The following is a 24654-nucleotide window of genomic DNA, read 5'->3' as shown; positions in this document are numbered from 1 at the left end:
TTCCCTCTTCTAACTCTGTTTCCTAGGCCAGATTTAAGAAATCTAAAGCTAACTCTCCCTGAAACCTCTTCCCTCCTTTACCTTTTCAACCCTGATGGTGAGCATCCCTAATTCCTTATTGTAATCTTGCTGTCATTTCCCCAGGAAGCTAGTAACAGCATCATTTAACAGCTTCCAGAATATCTAGGATATTTAAGAATAGGGTACTAAAAACATGTAAATGATGTACTCTAAGTTTTCGATAAGAATGGGAAAAAAATAGAGGCAGAGCATGTAATCAACAGGGAACAGAACAGGAAATTCTAGTTTTTGACTGGCTGCATTAACAGCTTCTCACTGTAGACCACTTAGGCCCCAGGAGTAGAGAGCAAGTAATGGAGCTGCAGCTCCCCTGCCTGCCCCCAGCTTCTACACCAGCACCGGCAGGAGAAGTGAAGGAGCCCTTTACTCTGGAGCTTCTTGCCACACCTCCATCCCTCATCTGCTTACACTACAATTTGCCTGAGACATCAAGACTAATCTCATTATGATCTCTCCTTCTTTAGGTCACTCACAAGAATGCCAGGACTCTGGGGTCATTCCAAATCCCTAAACTCTCTTTCCCATATGGCTAAGTATATCCCCTTTCATGAACTGCTCCCCTCTCCTACTCCTCCTCAATTTCTGCTCCAACTGAAATCAAGTTGCTCTGAGGCCACTGCTCTCCCTACAGTCCTACCAGTGTTTGCTCCTCTCCCACACCCCTTATACTACTGGGCCTGGGGCAGAAGAGACAGGTATTCATGTTGTCCCTCACCTCTGCTTCCAGATTATTCCCCTTTCTTCCTTCCTAAAAAAGCTTCCTGTCAGATGATGCCACCACCTTCCACCCCTCTGTTGCATTCGTCTGGCTATGCCTGGACCACTTCTTCTCAAGCCTCCCAGATTTTCGTTCCTATCTCACTGGCCTGTCATACTTCCAAGCGCTTCACTCACTCACCTAGATGACTGTTGTGATATTTGGCCTTCTCAGTTTCTTGACCTCCTCATGCGCAAACAACCTGCCCTCTACCCTACTGTAGCCACTCACTCCCTCAATCAATATCCTGTCCTAGAACTTGCCAACACAGTAACTATAATCCCTCCATAATCTCTACTTCATCTGCACCCCACCCTCCAATCACCACTCCCTCTTTTCAGGCTGCTCCCTCTAGCACCCCAACTCCAACAATACTTTGACCCCACCAGGACTTACAAACCATTGATTCCACTCTGCTCTCAGGTCTTCATCTCCTGCCTTAGTTTAGAGTTCAAAGTCCATTAATAGTTTAGATTGAGGTCCACTCTCTCGCACACACCTCAAGTGTCCTGCCCCCTCCCTCATTTCATCATACTTGCCTGACAGAACATCCACCCTTATTAAATAGAACTCCCTGTCAAACAACTAAACACTTCAGGACATTCCAGAGACAAATGGAAATTTAAAAACTGCCAGGAAACTGGATATTAAGGAATTCTTAAAATTTTTGGTATGGTAATGGTATTTTTTGCAAGCATCCATATCTCTTAGAAATATGAAATATTTGTGCATAAAATATGATATCTGGAGTTGCTTCAAAATAATATGGAAGGCTGGAAGGAGGTAAGTGTACAGATACAACAAGATTGGCCACTAGTTACTATCTACTGATGCTGTGTGATGAGTACATGATGGCTCTATTTTGTGTATTTGAAGTTTTCCCTAACAACATATTAAAAAAAAAAATACAATTGTCTCACTACTCTTTGCCTATACCATGAAGCTAAATGTGGCTTTGAAATGAAAAAAAACAAAAACACATACTCACACATCCATACTAAACAATCTCACTTAACATTCACAATCACTAACTTCAAATGGTGTCTTAGCTCAACATGACAATCCTACGACTTCTGCCTTATCCATTCATTCTCCCACTTCCCTATAGGTCCATTTCATGTCATTTCCTCTCTCCTCAAGCCATCAACACCTCCTCTCCATCTTCACTCCTGGCTGCTGCCCTTCCTTCCATTTTCTCAGTGAAACAGGAAGCACTCGCTACCACTACCAGCATGAGTTCCTGTTTGCCATGTCTTCCCTGTTATTTACTGTGGATGAACCAACCGCTCCTGTCTAAGGCCAATACCTCCACTCGGATACCAGATCCCAGTGCCCAGCATTTCCCCATCCCCACCTCTACATCAGCACTGCTTCCTTCTCTATGGACCCTCTCCATCAGCATTATATAAACACATTCTTAATTCTCCCACTTTATTTTTTTTTTTTACTGAGGTATAATTGATACATAACATGATAGCTGTTTCAGGTGTACAATTATTTCTTCCATTTTAAAAGACAGCTCTTTGGGGCGCCTGGGTGGCACAGCGGTTAAGCATCTGCCTTCGGCTCAGGGCGTGATCCCAGCGTTCTGGGATCGAGCCCCACATCAGGCTCCTCCTCTATGAGCCTGCTTCTTCCTCTCCCACTCCCCCTGCTTGTGTTCCCTCTCTCGCTGGCTGTCTCTATCTCTGTCAAATAAATAAATAAAAAATCTTAAAAAAATAAAAATAAAAAAAATAAAAGACAGCTCTTTAACCCCAATTTCCCCTCCAGTTATGTATCCATTTCTCTGCTCTCCATGACAGCAGAACTCCTAGAAGAAGCTGTCTATCCCTACTGTCTTCAAATTCCTCTCTTCCCTTTCTCTTTCAAAATCACCCCAATGGGCTTTTATTTCCTGATTATTCCACCAAATCCTCTCCTATCAAGTTCAGCAACAACTACCAAATTGCTAAATCCGATGATCAATGTTCAGTTTTCATCCTATTTATATAGCTGTAACATCTGGCATACCACACGTATTCTTATTTTGTCCGAACATTACCCTTTCCAGAACGTCAGCTCAGTGAGGATAGGGACATTTCTTCTCTTCACAGTTACCTCTCTAGCACTGAGAAAGAACAGTGTCTAGTACATGGTACCATATTCCACTGATTCTAAAATGGCTTTTCCCCCATCTTTTAACATCTCTGAAATCCAGAAGCAACTGATGACATCTTTCAGCTGTTATATTTCTTCAAAGCACCTATGACACTACGAACCCCAAACAACCTTTAATTAAAATCTCTGCTTGAGTGTTTTGTGCCACTTGAGTATCTGGTGTGAATTCCAACTGAGAACCAGTTCAAATATCCAAGAAAGTTTTTCCCCCTCCTACACAACACCAGGACTGAGACATGCCTTCTGTCACTTTCTGTGTGGTGGGTTTATTTCTCATTTACATTTTCATGTAGTTTCCAGCTTTACGTAGGGCCTTGTAGAGACTACCCATCCCGGGCCTATTTTCTTTTTTTAGTAGTACATAAAATAGTGATGCATCTTACAACTGATAGTACCAAAATAGCAATACAAGCATATTATTTACAGAAATAGAAATAAATACAAAAAAAAGTGTTAACTAAAAAAGCTAAAAGTGTCTCTCAGGAAAGTGAAATAAATGAGGAAAAGAGCTTTTTTTAAAACAAATTTTACAGAACTATTTCCTTCTACACACTATACACACATATAACTTTGACAAAAATGAATCCTAAAACCTAAATAAAAGAAAAAAATTAAATAATCTTTGAGAAAAACAGAGGAGACAGGAAAATGTATGTGGACATGGGGGAAAAAAGCTGAGGTCAGAAGGTAGGAAGCCCTTGAGTCTATCTGGCAAGGGCAGAATAACGAGAAAGGACAAAAACAAAGGGAAGAACAGCTCTGCAAGAAGGACTGAATACAAAGCATACTGAAACAGCCTAAGATTTAAAAAAAAAAAACCAAAACGGGTTGTTTAATTGAAATTGTAGGGAATAGTACAGAAATAGACCTTTTCAACTGAGCTCCATATTACCCGTATTACCTAACGTCCATCTCCATCTGGATATCCATTTATCATATTCACTTGCATATACAGGATTCCATTTACTTAAAATAGAAGATACAAACTAAACTAGTGACAGAAAGCAAATTAGTGATTGCATGGGGGCTGGGGGGCAAGGGAAGTGGAGGAGAGGGCATGCCAAAGGAAACGAGAAAACTTTGGGGGGTTATAGATAACGTTCATTTTCTTGACCCTGATGATAGTTTCACAGTGTATGTCAGAATTCATCAAATTGTCCACTGTAAATATATTAGTTTATTCTATGTCAATTACACCTCAAACCAACGGTATACAGTTGGCTCATAAAAAACAAGACAGAGCCACAGATCAGAAGAACACTTGCAATGCATACAACTACAAAGGATTAGAATCCAAATGTATTAAGGGGCGCCTGGGTAGCGCAGTCGTTAAAGCGTCTGCCTTCGGCTCAGGGCGTGATCCCGGCGTTCCGGGATCGAGTCCCACATCGGGCTCCTCCGCTGGGAGCCTGCTTCTTCCTCTCTCACTCCCCTGCTGTGTTCCCTCTCTCACTGGCTGTCTCTCTGTCACATAAATAAATAAAATCTTTAAAAAAAAAAAAAAAAAAAGAATACTTATCAGTCAGTTTAAAGCAAAAACAAACAACTCAATAGAAAAATAAGCCATGACAATTAACAAATAATACACAAGAGAGGAAACTTAAAAGACAAAAAACAAATTGAAATATGTTCAAACTCACTAACAGTGGAGGAAGGGCAAATTAAAACATAAAATAGTATGACACTCATAAGATCAGCAAAAGTTATAAAGACCCAATAAAATTCAGGATTGTCATAGAGCAAAATGAATTCTATATACTACTGATGAGTGCATAAATTGAAACAACCTCTTTGGAAAGCATTTTGATGATATCTATAAAGTTGAACATGCATAAAACTTAAGACCCAGAAACTCTACTCTCACTCATCAGGATAAGGAAACATGTAGAAGGTTCACATTACAACATTATTTGTGATGGTTAAATATTGGTTAAAAAAAGGGGAGGGGCACCGGAGTGGCTCAGTCGGTTAAGCATCTTGGGGTCCTGGAATGGAACCCCATGTCGGGGTCCCCACTCCACGGGGAATCTGCTTGTCCCTCTCCTTCTCCCTCTGCCCCTCCCTCTTATTGTGCTCGCTCTCTCTCTCAAATAAATAAAATCTTAAAAACAAACAAACTTGGGGCGCCTCAGCGGCTCAGTCGGTTAAGTGTCTGACTCTTGATTTCAGCTCAGGTCACGATCTCAGGGTTGTGAGATAGTGCCCTGTGTAGTGTAGGGCTCTGCAGGGAGTCTACTTGGGATTCTCTCTCCCTCTCCCTCTTCCCCTCCCCCCCCACTTGCAAACACATGTGCTCTCCCTCTCAAATAAAAAAATCTTTTAAAAAATTAAAAAAATAAAATGTAACTGAACACCTACAGAAAACTTAAAATAAACTAGAGCTACATTTATTAACAAGGAACAAATCTCAAAAACCATGCTGAGCAACAAAAACAAACTGCCAAAAGATAAGCACACTATGATGCTGCATTTATAAAATTTAAAAATTAAAACACTGTTTTCCTTCTAAGAAGCCACAGATAAGACACATTATTATCTGACAAACCACCAAGAAAAAACTCTCTAGTTAAACTATAATCAGTTGTAAAAATACATCACAAATGCAAAGATTAAATGGGGAGTTGGGGAAATATGCATCTTAGAACCAATGAAATACTCTTCTTTATAGTTTGTGTACATATACATAGTAAAAATTTTAAAACCATGCAAGAGACTGTCACTGAATATGTTATAGTAGCTACCTCTGGGGAAAAGAGGGCAACATAACTGCCATGTTTTCTTTAAAAAAAAATCTGGGGGCACCTGGGTGGCTCAGTCAGTTAAGCATTTGCCTTCTGCTTGAGTCATGATCCTGGGGTCCTGGGATCGAGTCCTTCATCAGGCTCTTTGCTCAGCAGGGGGCCTGCTTCCCCCTCTCCCTCTGCTGCTCCCCCCTGCTTGTGCTCTCTCATTCTCTCTGTTGGATAAATAAATAAAATCTTTGAAAAAATAAAAATTAATTAATTAATTAAAATCAGGGGGGCTGGGTGGCTCAATCAGTTGGGTGTCTGCCTTCAGCTCAGGTCATCCTGGGATCAAGCCCCACATCTGGCTCCCTGCTCAGCAGGGAGCCTGCTTCTCCCTCTCCCTCTGCCTGCCGCTCCCCTTGCTTGTGCTCTCTGTCAAATGAATAAATTAAATCTTTAAAAAAAAATAAAAATCTACGGCACGCTGGGTGGCTTAGTCTGTTGAGCATCTGACTCTTGCTCCAGCTCAGGTCTTGATCTCATGGTCATGAATTTGAGCACCATGCTGGGTTCCACACTGAGCATGGAGCATACTTTAAAAAAAAAAAAAATCTGGGCACCTGGATGGCTCAGATGGTTAAGGGTCTGCCTTCGGCTCAGGTCATGATCTCAGGGTCCTAGGATCAAGCCCCACGTCAGGTTCCCTGCTCAGCAGGGAGCCTGCTTCTCCCTCTCCCTCAACTGTTCCTCCCATTCCCCCACTTGTGCTTTCTCGCAATCTCTGTCAAATAAATAAAATCTTTCAAAATAAAATCTGATGCCCAAATTGTGGTCTTTAAATAACATTTCCCAATAAAGAAATTAGGACTTGTTAGAGAAATGGCTGATTCCAGGTTTATAGAAGGAAATAAACATGAAACTGGGATATTTTCTTGTGCCTAAAAGCAAGAAAGCTATCCAACAACTATCAGGGTCTCATTAAAAGAACACAGGAGTCAACTTAAATGGGTCCCACCACACTAAGATAGGACAACGTGAACACCAATAAGATTAATGTCTATAGTGCCTGAAATACATCAAATACATAAAAATCCACTGACCATAATCATACTCTAAAACACAAAAAAACTCATTGGTCACTTTTGGAGGTTAGTAGGAACTAACACATTTCATTATTCTAAATATTGATGAAAAGAAAGAACCAAAGCATTTATTCTGCCTCTTCTGTATAAACCTTATTTCAGAGTAATCAAAGAGTTAATGAAGGAAAATTCCACTTTATAGAAGGATTCCAGCGCATAAATACAGAATAATAACAGCATTAGAAAATCGCTATTTTGTAAGCCTTAATGAAAGAATGGATCTAGGCAACAATCATCGGTGGCTGCAAAAACCATTAGATAAAAGACTCATGGAAAACTTTTAGAAGAGAATGGATCATGACAGTATCCAAACCCACTGATGAAAAGAAGGGAGTGGGAAGGATAGATGATACTAAGAATGGAAAAAATGTTGATAATTGCTGAAGCTAGATGAGGATACATGGGAATTCATTATATTCTTTCTACAAGTGTGGAATGTTGAAAACTTCCACAGTAAAATAAGTCAATTTGAAAAAAAAGATATGAAGCAAATTGGCATAAGATGAGACAGAGCATAGATGTTTCTATATTATTCTTTATTTTTAATCTGTGCATTTGAAATACTTTACGGTAAGCAAGATTTAAAGTAAAACCAAAATACCAAACAATAAAAACAGATTGGGGGGGGGGGGGAGATAGAAGGAATGTGATTTAAGGCATTCCAAGGTTCTTGTATTATTCAGAAAGGCAGGGATATTAATTTTAGAGAGCAGTATGTCTGCATGTTAAAATTTTAAGGGTTAATTACTAAAAAGAGAAATACAATGTTCAACTTCAAAATCAATAAAAGAAAAAAGGGCTCTCGGGGTACCTGGGCGGCTTGGTTGGTTGAGCGTCTGACTTCAGCTCAGGTTGTGGTCTCGGGGTCCTGGGATCGAGCCCTTGTGTCGGGCTCACCGCTGGGCAAGGAGTCTGCTTGTCCCTCTACCCCTCCCCACCCGTGTTTTCTCTCTTTCTTTCAAAAAATAAATAAAATTAAAAAAAAAAAAAGGAAAAAGGGCTCTCTCTACATATATGTAACAGAAACTAAATAAGAAGCATGGTTAAAAAAATAAACTAAAATGGCAGAAGTAAGTCTAAAACTATCAGTAATCACACTAAATAAGAAAAGCTTACACTTATCCAAAGACAGACTATCTGATTGATTTTTTAAAAAATCCAACTATGTACAGATTACCAAGATACACTTAAAGCAAAGTTAGCCAGAAATTTGTGAAATTAAAACATATACTACACAAATATTAATCAAAAGAAATCTCAATATTATTAATATTAATAGCAGACACAATAAGATTTAAAGCAAAAATCATTAGGGGCGCCTGGGTGGCACAGCCGTTAAGCGTCTGCCTTCGGCTCAGGGCGTGATTCCGGCGTTGTGGGATTGAGCCCCACATCAGGCTCCTCCACTATGAGCCTGCTTCTTCCTCTCCCACTCCCCCTGCTTGTGTTCCCTCTCTCGCTGGCTGTCTCTATCTCTGTCGAATAAATAAATAAAATCTTTAAAAAATAATAATAATAAAATAAAGCAAAAATCATTAACACATAGTCATCAGAAGAAAGTCCACAGGGTTCATCACAAGAAAACTACTTACTTCTGGAGTGAGATATCCCTCCCTGACATGCACAGATGTTTAAAAAGAGGGTGTAAGTACTTGGAACAAAAATGTCCTTCCTGAGATCCTGCCACTTACAACAACATGGATGAACCTGAAGGACATTATGTTAAGGGATAAGCCAGAAACGAAAAACCCTGCATGATCTCACTTCTACATGGAATCTAAAGAAGTCAAATACATAGAAACAGAGAGTAGAATGGTGGTTACCAGGGGCAGGAAGGATGGGGGGGGGGGATACTGGTCTAAGGGTACAAAGTTGCAGTTTATAGGATGAATAAGCCCAGAGATCTAATGTACAGTATGATGATTAGAGTTAATAACACCCTACTGAATACTAGAAATTTGCTAAGGGAGAAGATTTCAGGTTTTCGCATCCCATACACACACACACAAAAGGTAATTATATGAGAAAATGGTAGTGACTATGGTAATCATTACACTGTCTATATGTATATCGAAACATCATGATATACACCTTAAATACAATTTTCATTTTAAAAACTAATTAAAATTTAAAATAAGCATGCTCTTCCCTAGGATCCAGGACTCTTTGCCCTTCCTTCCCTCCCAACACTCACACCCTTAGCTCAGAATCTGCCTGCTATCAGTCCTAATCTCTTCATTTACTTTATCTGTTTATGTGGTCCATCAAAAGAAGCCCCAGACTTTCAGACCTCTCATCTCCCATATTCAACCCCCACACAGTTCTACACATCCCCTGCTCTGTCCCTATGTGCCACACCTCTCTCCAAATTTTGAAACTCTTCCACTACATTTTCAACTTCTACTCTCAACATTTCCTTCAACTTCTTACTCTAATTAAAACCTGGTTCTCCTGTGAGGCCATATTTCCCTCTCAGCCCTCAAGTGGTGAAAGTTCTCTTTCCCACACCCTTCAAACCATATTGGACCCGGGGGTAAGGAAAGTGTCCTCTATGCTCCTCACCGACGCTTCTAAATCAGTCTCCTTCCCTTTTGCCTAAAAAACCCCTCCACTCTGAATTACCATGTGAAAACTCTATAACCCCTCACCTGGCTGTAATGGCTAATTTTATGTGTCGGCTTGACTGGATCATGGGGTACCCAGATATACCCAAATATGTGGGTAAAGACCACACCTGGATGTGTCTGTGAGGGTGTTTCAGATGAGATTAGCATATGAAGTGGTAGACTCCGTTAAGCAGATGGCCCTCCCCAATGTGGGTGGGTATCATCCAATCCATCGAAGGCCTGAATAGAATAAAAAGGTAGAGGAAGAAAGAATTCCTTCTCTCTCTGCCTGACTGCTGAACTAAACTACCTATCAGTCTTCTGCCCTCGGACTGGGACTTAACGCTAGTGGTGTTCCTAGTTCTCAGGCCTTTGGTCTTGGACTGGAATTTACACCACCGACTTTCCTGGGTCCCCAGCTTGCAGACATCAGATCATAGGACTTCTCAGCTCTCATAATTGTGTGAACCAATCCTTATAATAAATCCCATTCTAGACAGATACAGATATGAATGCAGATATAAAGATACAGATGAGAGAGAGAGAGATCGATCGATCCTATGGGTTTTCTCTGGAAAACCCGAACACTCTGACTCTCCACAACACAGATCCTATCTTAAGTCTCAGTGATTTCACATACATGATCTTTCTAATACCCCATGTCTCTGAATTCCTTGGTTCCAATGATCTTGTCTTTCACCCATGCATGATGCCTCCATGATCTCTATTTTTGTATCCTACTGCCTGACCATGACCTACAATCTTTATAGCTCTGTCTCTCATGTACCCCAATTCCAACATCTTTTGATCTCAATTCGACCTTCGATTCACTGATTCTACCATCTTTTCACCACGTTTTAACTACTCCACGTCCTCCTTTTCCTGCTTACCCAGTTTAAATTCCACAATTTAAGCCAGTATATTATCATGATCAGTTCCTTGCATATATGCTCTATTTCCTTGACCCTCTCATGTTTTATTCCACTATCTTGGTAAAAATCTTTCTCAGGTTAAATCCACTCCAAACACACACCCCTGCAGCTCAATATGGCTGAAAGAAAAAAACTCATACTCATCTCACTTTAAATTCATGACCACATGCCTAAGGGCCCTTAATGCCACCTGGAAATCATACACTACTTCCCTGATGCAGCCATTCTCCCACTCTCCCAAACATTCACACCTTCCCCTCCCTCAACAAACCTCCATCATTTCCTCCCCACCCCCACGCTCAGCTGAGCACTCTGATCCCTAATTCACTAAGAGTATTACAACAGTCAAAAGAAAACTTGCGCAAACTTCTACCAAATCAAACCCCCTACTTGATGGGTGGGTCTGGGATATATTTTGAAGACGTAACCAATAAGGTTTGGATATGGGCCTGATGTGAGGTATGAGGAAGAGAAGGGAATCAAAGATGACTTTTAAGTCTTTGCTAAAATATTACTTTCTCAACAAGGCCTTCCCTACCACCTTCAGTGTCTGTCACACACACACACACACACACACACGCGCACACACACACACACACACACACACAGAGTCACATGCTTACAGAGTGTCCCTTATCTCCTTTCTTGTTTTTTTATTTTGGGGGTGTTTTCAATACCAATTATCACCAACTTAAATACTAAACATTCTACTCCTTTGGTTAGTATCTGCCTTCCCCTACTAAAATATAAGGCAAGGATTTTTATCCTCAGTTCACTCCTGTGTGTCAGACAGACATTCATTAAATTTTGTTAAAGAAATGAAATGTCTCTAGCATGAGCAAATGAATAAATGGTGTCATTTACACAGGAAAAAGAATACCTTCATTTTTTTCTTTTTTAAGTAGGTTTTATGCCCAGCGTGGAGCCCAACACAGGGCTTAAACTCACAACCCTGAGATCAAGACCTGGGCTGATGATATCCCAGAGTTGGACACTTAACCGGATGAGCCACCCAGGAGCCCCCAGAAAAATTATTCCGTTAGAGTGGGAAGAATCATAGTCTCTGTACAAAGGAGCCTGTAATTTATTGAAAGACAATGAAACATACATTTCAACACATTAGGATTCCATAATCTATTAAATGTATGATAAAAGCAAAACTGAAGAATATTCTATGATTCCATTTTTATCAAGTGTATGCTTTTGTATGTACATACACATTTGCACACACACACAACACATACATACATATATGTTTCTGCTCTACAGAAAAAGTTCTATAAGGAAAAATACCAAACTGTTAGCCTGTGAGCTAAGAAAGGTAATATGCATGGGGAATGAGAGTGAAGAGAGGGTGAGAAGACTTTTGCTATTCACTTTAAACGTTTTACAATAAACATATTACTTTTGTAATTTAAAAGAGAGAGAAGGAGGGGCGCCTGGGTGGCTCAGTCAGTTAAGCCTCTGTCTTCCGCTCAGGTCATGATCCCAGGGTCCTGGGATGGAGCCCCGCCTCAGGCTCCCTGCTCAGTGGAGAGGGAGAATAAGGCTCTCCCTAAATAAAATCTTTAAAAGAGAAAGAGAGAAAGAAAACATTTTCTTCTCAAAAAGAAAAAGAAATTTTATTTAACAGAGCAATATCCAGAGTGTAAAAAACTTCCACAAAACAAACCAAAAACCCAATTTAAAAATGAGCAAAGTACATAAAAAGACAATTCACAAAGAAATACAGTCAATAAACACATAAAACATACTCAACCTCATGTTTAATCAGGGGGAAAAATGCTTTCATTTGTCAGATAACAGCCAAAGTTGTAAGTGTCTAAGCTCATTATCTACGACTACTGGTAGGAGTATAATTTGGAAGGTTTTTTTAAGTAATTTAGTGAGCGACAAAGTAAATAATGTTATAATCCAAAGAATAAATTCCTGAGTCCATGATGATGCAATTAAATCAAATAAATAAATGGGAACAAAGTACATGTCTCCTTACAGAAAATTTCTAATTAATAAATGTAGAAGTAATGAGAGAAATAGAAGATAACCATTTCAATACCACAGTAATAACTGCTTTAGGCAAGATCCACTGAGGAATGCTAAAATTAATAGGTGGAACTTTTAAAGAGAAACGGTATATTTGGATAGTCTCAAAGTATCTCCATAAAATATTTTTTTATGACTGTGGAGGTTTAAACATGTGTCCAAATTCTTTGATATTTCTCCCTCCAGCAGATGGAACTTAATTCTCCTCAAGAGAAAAGCAGAAATTTTCCAGTGCAGAAACCTGGCAGACACCACCTTTATCAAGTCATCAAGGTTAACATCACCAATAATAAGACATGTTGATATCGTCTATCCCCCACCATACGATGCAATGAGAAAGGCCCATCACCTCTGTGGTATTCTTACCCAAAACCCATAACCTTTGAGTATCAGAAAACATCAGACAAACATATATTTAGGGATGTTCTACAAAATGCCTGACCAGTACTCTTCAAAGTGTCAAGACAGTGAAAAAGACAAGAAAAAAAAGCAGACACTGCCACAGATTGCAGGACACTATAAAGAGACATGCTGGCTAACTGCAACATGGGATCTTGGATTGGATCCTAGAACTTTTTAGGACATTAGTGGAAAAACTGAAGAAACCCAAATCGTTTATATAATTAATGCTATTGTACCAATGTTAATTTCTTAGTTTTGATAAATGTACTATGGTTATGACAGATGTTAACATTAGGGGAAGCTGGGGGAAGACTATATGGGAGGCTTCTGTACTATCTACTCTTCGGCAAACCTAAAATTATTTAAACCAAAAAGTTTTTTTTTTAAAGCAATTTGGCAGTATTCACCAAAATTTTTAGAAGAATATACCCTTTTATACCCTTTCACCCAGCATTTCACTTCTAGCAACCCAGAGAAACCCTCACATAGATCTAACAAGAAATTTATTTAAAAAGTGTTCACTGAAGCATTGTTAGAAAATGGCAAGGCAGGGGCACCTGGGTGGCTCAGTCAGTTAAGCATCAGTCTTTGACTCGGGTCATGATCTCAGGGTCCTGGGATCAAGCCCCATATCCAGCACCCTGCTCAGCGAGGAGTCGGCTTCTCCCTCTGCCCCTTCCCCTTGTTTGTGCTCACACACACTCTCTCTCTCTCAAATAAATAAAATCTGAAAAAAAAAAACTGCAAGGGACACACACACACATATATCAACTGAAAAATTATTACATAAAATGCATATTACAGAATAAACACCATACAGAATAAAATGGATCTGTATATAATGTGAAAAAAATCTCCAAGATATATTAAGTTATAGAATATATAAAATAACATAAAAATAACACATACCTAAAATAATTTTTATATAAGTACATAAATGTAAATGGGAACTATTCAAAAGAGTACTCAATAGGCTTACGACAGGACTGCCTCTGGAGAGAGGAATGTTCTTGAAGAGGAGAGTTATTCCTTAGTAAGGACAAGATTAAGGATCAAAATAAAGGGACCTTTCATTTTTTGGTCTGTATATTTCTATAATACTTGAATTTTTATCAATACTTCTAATCTACAATAAAAAAATAAGGAGGTAAGTAAGCATTTCATATATTATAAAAAGTCTTGTGTCAGCCCAGAAAAACTCTGAAAGGATATACAAAAAAAAGTATTATCAGTGATGGCCTTTGAGGAAGAGAACTAGAGAAACTCTTTTCACCACTTACCTCTGTACTGTTCCATTTTGTTTAAAATTTAAAAAATTTTTAAAAATTTAACGTGCATTTTTTTAGGGAGTCCCTGGGTGGCTCAGTCGTTAAGCATCCAACTCTTGATATCAGCCGGGGTCATGATCTCAGGGTCGTGAGATCGAGCCCAGCATTGGGCTCTGTGCTGGGCATGGAGCCTGTTTGGGATTCTCTCTCTCACTCTGCCCCTGTCCCCCACTCACTCACTGTCTCTCTCTCTCTCTCTTTCTCAAAAAAAAAAAAAAGAAAAAATTAATGTGCGTTTTTTAAAGTACACTATGCCAAGTGTTATTATGAAAGTATGTAACAGATTTCAAAGCTCAAAAGAAGGGGTGTTTAGTCTGCCTGAGAGACTTAGGAGAGTCACCAACGGATTTATTTAGAAAGCATTCCAGGCAGCGTTTATGGAATGGGCAAAGGCACAGAGGCAATCAAAAAGATAGGAGGGTTCAGAGCTACAGCACATAGGAATAAAGCTTGGGAGTACAGGGGGAGTGCGCCTTGGTGGGGATCTGAGTAATCACCAGTCCCTGAAAGCATACACTTCCCTTTGCTACCTTTCCCAAGAAAATAACCAAATTTAGACTTACATACAGTTTTCGGTATGTTCTGCCTAAAGCTTCTGCCCCACTCCAAATCATGATATACTGAAATAAAATACTATAAACCTGGGGCGCCTGGGTGGCTCAGTCGTTAAGCGTCTGCCTTCGGCTCAGGGCGTGATCCCGGCATTATGGGATCGAGCCCCATATCAGGCTCCTCCGCTATGAGCCTGCTTCTTCCTCTCCCACTCCCCCTGCTTGTGTTCCCTCTCTCTCTGGCTGTCTCTCTCTCTGTCAAATAAATAAATAAAATCTTTTAAAAATTTTTTAAAAATTAAAAAAAATATATCCAGAATAGGTCAATTCATGGAGACAAAAAGCACATTGATGGTTACCAAGAGATACAGCCAGAGGAGAATGAAGAGTGACTGCTTAATGGGTACAAGGTCTCCTTTGGGGGTGAGGCAAAAGTTCTGGAAGTACATAAGGTGATAGCTGTACAACACTGTGATGTACTAAATACCACTGAACCGTATACTTTAAAGGGTTAATTTTATGTTACGTGAATTTCACCTAAAAATATTCAACACTCATGAGAACTCTGTTGTCATGGGATTACTACTGCACCAATTTTACAAATTCAGAAACACAGGCTCAGAGAAATTACAAGATGACGAAGTCCCAGAGGGTAGAGGAACAGAGATTCGCAGCCAGATCTGTGTGCCAGATTTGTGATCTTTCTTTTTTTTTTAATGTTGACAGACTATACCCCCTCTCACCAACAACTAATTTTATGCCCAGCTATCTATAATCATATTATATTAGCAACTCCTACGTGATAAAACTAACAGGTTTGCTCTCTTAACAAACATGTTATACAGCTTCCCTATTTTAATAAGAAATTAAAAGAAAAATAATACAACACGGAAATATTATAATTATCGGTATTAGCCTGATCATAACCAACACCATTCTGTAGATCCACATCTCAGGCATCAGACAGTTCAGCTGCCAAGAAGTTTAATAATATGCTCAGGGCTGTTTCACAGTGGAAATAATTAGCCAGGAGAGTGTGAAAGGATCACGTGTTCTCAGCTTTACCGCCCAATCAAAAACGTAATCATGTAAAAATTAAATATAATTCTAATCTTAAATAATTATTAAGATTTCAGGTAACAAGTAATCATGATGAAGTTACCAAACATCCCTTCATTTTCAGGAGCTTTTTCTACTTCTTCAGGTTAGATGCCTAAACAAATTTGGTAATCACTGTTGTTGCACTGCTTCCTGTGCTTCCAAATTATCATAACATCAATAATAATACCTTGCAGTCTAACTTATAGGATCATAACATTATGTATTGGCAGGCAGACAAATGACAAATGTCAAATATCAACTTCTAATTTATTTATTTTATTATTATTTTTTAGAGAGAGAGCCCACGCATGAGAGTGGGGGGCAGAGGAGGAGGGGACGGGGGACTGGAAGAGGTAAAAGGAGAGAGAGAATCCCAAGCAGGCTGCATGCTCAGTGTGGAGTCCCAACGTGGGGCTCGATCTCACAACCCTGAGATCACGACCCAAGCCAAAATCAAGAGGCAGACATTTAACCGACTGAGCCACCCAGGCGCCCCAAATATCGACTTTTAAAAACCAACATAAAATACAACATTGGCATAGTGACAGAGATGAAAAAGACTACCCAACTAAGCCTTGTGTAAAGCACTGTCAGAAGGAATTAGATAACCATCTCAAGAAACCTAGTGTGTACTGACCAGTAAGATATAACAAAACATCAGGCTTGCATCTAAGCTATAGCTGATTTAGTCTGTGGGCGTTCTGTATCACTTGCCATTCAGGTACCGTACCTTAGCTTCATGTAATTCCATCTTAGTTATAGACACATTTCACTGCTTTCATCAAATATGAAAGAGCTTCTCATGATGACATCCTTATGCTGAGGACTATGCAGGATATGCAGGTAGGCAATGAAGGCAATTTACTATAAAGATTAAGAGGATGACCAAACAAAGTAAGCAGAAGAGTCACTGCCACTACACACGACTGCACATTTCAAATCAATGTTAGCAGAAGATAACCAGGAAGAGCCAGCAGTGAGCTGACTATATTGACACATATAAGAGGCCAAATGGATAAATTTTTTTTAAGATTTATTTATTTATTTGAGAGAGAGAGAGAGAGTAAGCAAATACGAGTCGGGAGAGAGGAGGGGCAGAGGGAGAAGGAAAAGCTGACTCTCTGCTAAGCAGGGAGCTGGGGTTCGATCCCAGGACCCTGAGATCATGACCTGAACCGATGGCAGACACTTACCCAACTGAGCCACCCAGGCGCGCCCCAAGAGGATAATTTAAAGACAAGTATTGCTCTACTACTGATGGTAGCCTTAAAACAGCAGCAAATAATTTACTACTGGACATACCACATGTACTCAAGAGAGGAAAGACTGCAAGCTGTGCACATTGGTCTTTCCAGTCCTTTACAGGTCAGTGGGAGGTAACATCATTGGCACTGTCTTCACTCACCTCTCATGACTCATCTAAATCATATAATGGCCTCATCATAAATCTTTTCCTCAGGCCCAATATCCTTTAGCCAATTTTAAAGAAGAACACACACACTCTCTCTCTCTCTCTCTCTCTCTCCCCCCCTACAACTAGTAATCACGTTATTTTACTAATTAAGTAATATAAAAAATCCCCTTTACCAGTAATCCAACGTTGTTATTTAGGGTTTGAACCAACACAAATCACTATGTAACCCCTAACCACAAATTAGTCATAGGACCATGACTGCAGAAGTTGCCTTTAAGCTAACGGCTATATCCTCAAATCCTGCCGAATCTAGAAGATGTATATTTCACCCACCCCTACACACCACCATGGTAGACTTGAACATGGAGAGCAAAATGCTGGCCTCTGACCAATCCTTAATATCCAGTAACTTAAATATAAGGTGTTTACAAACTTTAAATCTTTAGAAATACAGTGACCCTTGAACAACACGGGTTTGAACTTCATGTATCCACTTATACATGGATTTTTTTTTATAAATATAGTACTGTAAATGTATTTGTTCTTCCTTATGGCCTTCTTAATATTTTCTTTTCTCTAGCTACTTTATTATAAGAATACAATATATAATACACAGTTAAGTGTTTGGAAAGTCCAAAGTTACACACAAATTTTCCACCGCACAGGGGTCAGTGTCCCTAACTCCCACTTTGTTCAAGGGCCAACTGTATTTCAGAACCAACAGACTACCTCCAAGATAAGTGAGGGCTCTTTTACTTACGAAGCTTCCAGAAAATGGCATGTGAGCCCGAAGTCCCTTTGTAACACAATAATCTCAAGAAGCAAGATGACGGGATAATTGCCCTCTTTGTGACATTTAGAAAAAATGAATTGAGGGGCGCCTGGGTGGCACAGCGGTTAAGTGTCTGCCTTTGGCTCAGGGCGTGATCGTGGCGTTCTGGGATCGAGCCCCACATCAGGCTCCTCCACTATGAGCCTGCTTCTTCGTCTCCCACTCCCCCTGCTTGTGTTCCCTCTCTTGCTGGCTGTCTCTATCTCTGTCGAATAAATAAATAAAATCTTAAAAAAAAAAAAAAAGAAAAGAAAAAATGAATTGGGAGGTAGACCTATCCTAAGAGACAGTTCACTGTCAGTCTGCAGCTATTTCAATGTACTACACTTGGTACTAAAGAACTCAGAGAGAGAGAGAGAGAGAGCCAAATAAATGACTTGAGCCAATTTTACTTCCTGCACTACAGCTACCTTCTTCAAATATTTAAAGCACATAGCAGGCACTCAAACTTTTTTCAGTGAATGAAGGGATGCACGAGATTAAGCAGTAACCAGCAGCACACACATGCAAAACACTTTTAAATGAAAAAAGTACCCTGGATTCCAAAGGCAGCAAAATGAACTGAAAATGCTCTACACTACTGACACATTTTTCAAATACACATACAGATAATGTTTGGGGTTTTTTTAAAGATTTATTATTTATTTGACAGACAGAGAGACAGCCAGCGAGAGAAGGAACACAAGCAGGGGAGTGGGAGAGGAAGAAGCAGGCTCCCACCGGAGGAGCCTGATGTGGGACTCGATCCCAGGACTCTGGGATCACACCCTGGGCCGAAGGCAGAGGCTTAACGACTGAGCCACCCAGGCGCCCCCAGATAATGTTTTTAATATGATTATCCACACATTTACAGGGATGACTGGAAAGATCTATATGTAACAAATGGTTTCTTCCACTTTGGATATATTTCACACTTTTTCTTTTTAAAGATTTATTTATTTATTTATTTGACAGAGAGAGAGAGAGCCAGCGAGAGAGGGAACACAGGCAGGGGCAGTGGGAGAGGAAGAAGCAGGCTCCCAGCGGAGGAGCCCGATGAGGGGCTCGATCCCAGGACCCCAGGATCACACCCTGAGCCGAAGGCAGACGCTTAACGACTGAGCCACCCAGGCGCCCCTGGATATATTTCACACTTTAGAACAGATACTCCCATTTTCTTCATCAGCTGAACTGTCTGGAAGATTTTCAAAAGTACTTTATTGCTACGTTGACATGTATTTTAATGGGCTTGCCAGATGTCATGATACATAAATATAAATAGGCAGAAGCTAAGAGAGAGCCGTGAAAACTAGGTAAATCATTTCCTTTTGAGTCACTTCCAGTACAAGTGTCCTACGAACAGTACAGAAAAAGTCAGTAGAGGAAACATCATCCCTCAAACATAAGGCCAAGTGCTACCTTCAGGTGAACACAAATAAAACCACCATTTAAAAGTAACAATTCCTCACAGGGCACGCCTGGGTGGCTCAGTTGGTTAAGCGTCCGACTCTTGATTTCGGCTCAGGTCATGATCTCAGGGTTATGAGATGGAGCCCTGAGTCAGGCTCCACACTCAGCAGATGTCTGCTTGAAGATTCTTTCCCTCTGTCCCTCCCCCAACTTGTGCACTCTCTCCCCCCCAAATAAATAAATAAATAGATCTTTAAAAGTAACAACACTTCCTCAAAAAAATTAAACAGAATTACCATATGACCCAGAAATCCCACTTCTTAGTACACATCCAAAAGAACGGAAAGCAAGAACTCAAACAGACGCTTATACGCCAACGCTCCCAGCAGCACTATTCACAACAGCCAAAGGGTGGAAACGACCCAAGTGTCTAAACGGATAAACAAAAGGTGGTACACCCTTACAATGGAATATCATTCAGTCCTTAAAAAGGCACGAAATTCTGACACAAGCTAAAATATTGATGAACCGTGAAGACATCACGCTAAGTGAAATAAGCCAGGCACAAATGGTCAAATACTATTATTTTACTTATATGAGATCCCTAAAGTAGTCACATTCATAGAGACAGAAAGGGGAATGGCTGAGGGAAGAGAGGAATGGGGAGTTACTGTTTGATAGTTTCAGTGTGGGAAGATTAAACTGTTCTGGAGATGGATGGTAGTGATGGCCACATAACAATGTGAATGTACTTAACACCCTGTACTTAATGGTTTAAATGGCAAATCTAATGTTATTTGTATTTTACCACAACTTTTTAAAAGTAACTGAGCAAGAATGATAGTCAAACCTTTGTGGCAAAAATATATCAAGAAAAGTGGTAAGAGTCTGTAACAGGCATGCTTCACCGTCATCCTCCAGAGCCTAGATGACTTACCTGAAAGTCAAGACCTCAGAATAGGAGGGATGGACATGCCATTTTCATGTTGCTACAGATTTATACCAAGCAACAGAGAAAGATCAGTTATATTCTACAAGAGGTCATTCACTAAATAATGAATGGGCTCCCCTTCCCAACAATTAAATCAGAAAAAACCAACCTCTTCCCTCCAGTCTCCAATGGAAATAACAAGATTGAAATAATCAGCTGTACTTTTAACAAGAAGCCCAGTGGAGCCTAAAGAGAGACTTAAAGTTCCCAAGTTTAATATTATAGCTCTAATATAGGAAACAGCAAGCAGCAATAATAATAACAACAACAGTAATAGTATATACAATCTTCCTTCACTACTTTTTTTTTTTAAGATTTTATTTATTTATTTGACAGAGAGAGAGACAGCCAGCGAAAGAGGGAACACAAGCAGAGGGAGTATAAGAGGGAGAAGCAGGCTTCCAGCAGAGGAGCCCGATGCGGGGCTCGATCCCAGGACCCCGGGATCACACCCTGAGCTTAAAGGCAGACGCTTAACGACTGAGCCACCCAGGCGCCCCTCCTTCACTACTTTTATTAAGTGATTTGTACAAGTTACCTAACCTTTCTGAGCTTCATCTGAAAAATAGGGATAATGCTTACATCTACCTTATAAGGGTTGTTTGAAGATCTTATGAAGTGATATATATAAAACACTGAGCTCAGTGCCTAGAATACATAAATGCTCAACAAATAAAAACTCCCTGCCTTCCTGTCATGCACTAGTATCTGAGGCCCTTTGCCACTCCTGGATCAACCCCTGAAGACTATGCTGATGTTTTGGCCAGCAACCTATGGCTCCTCCCTCAGGCCCCAGCTGTTTCTCTCAGTTCTACTTGTTTCACTCCTGGTTTCTAAGAGGATCCTGCCTATATTTAGAGATAAAGCCCGTACCAACTGTGGACTCAACAGGTGCTTGGAAGTGCACTAGAGCTCTCTGCAGTTTTCGATTGTTTTCCAGAGTTAATTGGTTCTGACTCCACAACTGGCTGCCTTGACTTCTATAAGGAAGAGCGCCACCTAGGCACAGCACTCAGCAGCACACTAGACTAAAGGGAAAATTAATTGATCTGTGTTCACAGATCAAACCCTTAGCAAGACTAGCTCTATTATCTGGACCCCAGAAGATCTGTTAAATCACAGGAGCAATAAACATTTATAAACTCTACAGATGTAGCCCTCTAACCCAATACTCATCTAAATCACCATTATCAGGGTGCCTGGGTGGCTCAGTGGGTTAAGCATCTGCCTTCAGCTCAGGTAATGATCCCAGGGATCCTGCGATCCAGCCCCCAGTCAGGCTCCCTCTCTTCCCCTCCTCTCTCTCAAATAAATAAAATCTTTTAAAATAAATAAATAAAATAAACCACCATTATCATATCAGACCCAAGTTTCAACCAATTCTTGATGCTCGTACTACAACCAAGATTAGGAAGAGGGATATAGTAGGTACAACAACCAGGCAGTGAAGATTTAAAGAAGGCGTCAAACAGAGCTGGGTCTGAATGTGGCTTTATTTACTAGCTCTGTGACCCTGGTAAATTATTTAGCCTCATAATTATAAAATAAGAGATAACCATGAGGATTAAATTAAATGAGATAACGCATGCAGAACAAACTTAGCACCTTGCCTAGTTCACTGTAAGAAGTCAATAAAAAGCTACATTATCTCTAATGAAGACACTGCTTGCTTTGTTCAGTTTTTGTAAGATATAAGAAAAGTGACAATATAGATCATTATTTTTGGACCTTTATAAAGTAGTCTAATGCTACCATCCAAGATCCAGCCAGAAATATAAATGGATAAATTCCCAGAAATCTTAGGTGAGTCAGCAAAACTTAATAACCAACAAATAAAAAGATTAACACTGACTGTTTATGAACACTTAATGGTAACTACAATTTCAAAATCAGCAATCTTGTGTCTAGTACCATTCAATATTTGGTCTGGAAATCCAAGTATCAAGGAGATCAACGCAAAGATCATAACCCCAGAAATACTTTCTCACAGTATTTTCAAATCACCTTTATTCAGACTGGAGAGTATAAGGCAGCCTGATAATTTGATATCAGCATCAAGAATTTCTTGAGGCAGAACCCAAACTCTCCCAGGAGCATAAAACCAGTAGCAGATGGTACATGAACATTTCTCAGTGAGAAACTGCAATTCTAACAAAGTATAGATAACTTCGATTTTATCAAGGCTATTCATCACTTTTTATTCTAAATGAAAAGAAACTCTTGGTTCTCCTCCCAAACACCCTGAACTCTGCATTATCACTGACCTAACTCAACGCAAGACGCCTACTGTTGCCGATATGTTCTCCCCTGCTTCATTAACCACAGGTAAATTACACACAGTAACCTGATGAACATAGGAGAAATAAATTCTACAGCCGTGCTTCATCAATGAAATGGACTATAAATGATAACCGAATCATTAAAAGAATAGCTTGTACTGCTCAGCAGAGGGACCAGCCTGAGAAAGATCCATCTTCCAAAAGACCCAATCATCCTGGATAAATTAGGAGAAAGATGCCACTCTAGTCCACCTACCCTATACTCTCAAGGTCTACCCTTCCGCTTTAATTCAAGCCCAAACCACATCTATTTTATTTCTCTGCTACCCTTTACCTTATTTTCTTTTCCGTCCTCCCCCCATTCCAAAAATGCCTTTCTCTTTTTTTCAAATCCCACTTTGCCCCCAAATCCTGAGGACCTCGGACACCCACGCAGATGACCTTAAGCATCCCCACTGCATTCCCAATTCATTGTACTTCTCATCCCAAATGACCCATTCTTTCATTCTTTTCGATCTCTCGTTGTTTCTCAAAATCCAATACCCCACACACGCTCACACCAGAGTCTCCCCTTACTCCATTGTTCCCCTGGCCTGTGCCTCTGGAAACCCCCCAACTCGGACCCGTGCGCTTCGGTCCGCCCAACTGACCCCAGAAGCCTTTCACCATCTGGGTACTCTAGGTCCTAAAGGGCTCAAGTCCCCCTCCTCTCCACACCCCAACCCCCAACAACTACCTCCTCCCCCGTGCCCTCCCTCAAGCCCGCTCTCTTGCACCTCTGTGCCCCCCTTCTCCCCCACCAACCCCTCCACCCAGTACCCTCAGCCTCACCTACCCGGGGGCCCCGCAGTCGCCGCGTCCCCCCAGTTCCGGGCTCTGCGTCCCGGACGCTCCAGGGTCTGAGAAGAGGAAAGGAGCTCCTCCGCCTCCTTCTCCTCCTCTTCTAGAGCGGCCGCCGTCGCCGCCGCGCTCCTCCCCCAGCTCTCCCAGAGCCGGACGCCGCCCCGCCCCCACCGCCCCTTTCCCCGCTCCGGCCGGGCGGCGGGCTGGGGATCGCAGCCGCGGCTGGGGGCCGGAGTGCCAGCGGATCCACACCGACCTCGCCGGGGCTCGCGCTGTTCGCCCCGCCCCGGAGCCCGCTCGGGCGCGTGCGCGCCAGCCAGCCAGCGCACAGGGCGCGTGCTCGCGCCGGCGCGAACCCGGCGCGCCGAGCTCGAGGCCGTTGCAGCCAACCGGCACGCGAAGGCCCGGGCGCGAGGCGGCTCGCGCGCCGGGGACCTGCGAGTGGAGAGGCGTAGGGCGGGAGGCGGGCTCCAGCCCGTCGGGTTACGGCTCCTCTCGTGACCCAGTCCCTCGCGCCTCGCACCGCCCGCCGGGTTGCGCGCCTGAGTTGAGGGAGCTCGGGCGTCGCCGGCAATTGGGAATAAAGAGGAAGAGTAGGGATTGGAGGAGGGGGTCAGGAACAAACTAGGTGGGAGTGGGGACGGGTGAGACAAGAGCTCGTGCCCACGTGCACAACAGCCCAGGCCCAGAGAGAGCGGGGCGGCGTGAGGAGAGGGGAACGGCGCGCCCGGGGAGTGGAGGGCCCGAGCTGGAACTGCCGGAAAGAGCCGAAACTTCCCCGGAGATTGCCGAAGGCAGACGCCTCGAGGGGAACGTCGCGAGGGGCTTTAATCTCTAGGTCCCAGGAAGTACGGGGTGTCTCAAGCAGCCTTCCCTCTCGCCGCTCACGACTCCTCCCCGAGGACTTTCCAGCACTTTCTCCTTTCCCTTTTTCCTGACCCAAGTTTGACTCCAAAAGGCCATTTCAGAGCCACCGACTTCGGGGAATCTCCCAGACATCCGGACTTCGCGGCCGCTCAGCTCCCTGGGAGTCCGTAGAGGCCGGTGCGGGGTCGGGGGCAGGATAACCTCTGGAAC

The 24654-nt window shown here is 41.6% G+C and overlaps 1 protein-coding gene across 2 annotated transcripts in view; it reads right to left on the bottom strand.

Annotated features, from left to right (window-relative positions):
* SPATS2 (spermatogenesis associated serine rich 2) overlaps positions 1-23809 on the bottom strand; it is a 136861-nt gene extending 113052 nt beyond the window's left edge. The window contains exon 1 of one of the 2 annotated variants that reach the window (XM_040642411.1): positions 23566-23809. The gene's annotated coding sequence lies outside the window, so the exon portion shown is untranslated. The remainder of the gene's footprint in view (positions 1-23565) is intronic. The other variant, XM_040642410.1, reaches the window with a different exon arrangement.
* Positions 23810-24654: the final 845 nt, after the last annotated feature.

The sequence above is a fragment of the Ursus maritimus genome, unplaced genomic scaffold, assembly GCF_017311325.1.
Source record: "Ursus maritimus isolate PB19 unplaced genomic scaffold, ASM1731132v1 scaffold_26, whole genome shotgun sequence".
NCBI classification, from domain to species: Eukaryota; Metazoa; Chordata; class Mammalia; order Carnivora; family Ursidae; genus Ursus; species Ursus maritimus.
The sequence above is the reverse complement of the archived record's forward strand: the minus strand, read 5'-3'. Positions and strand labels throughout refer to the sequence as shown.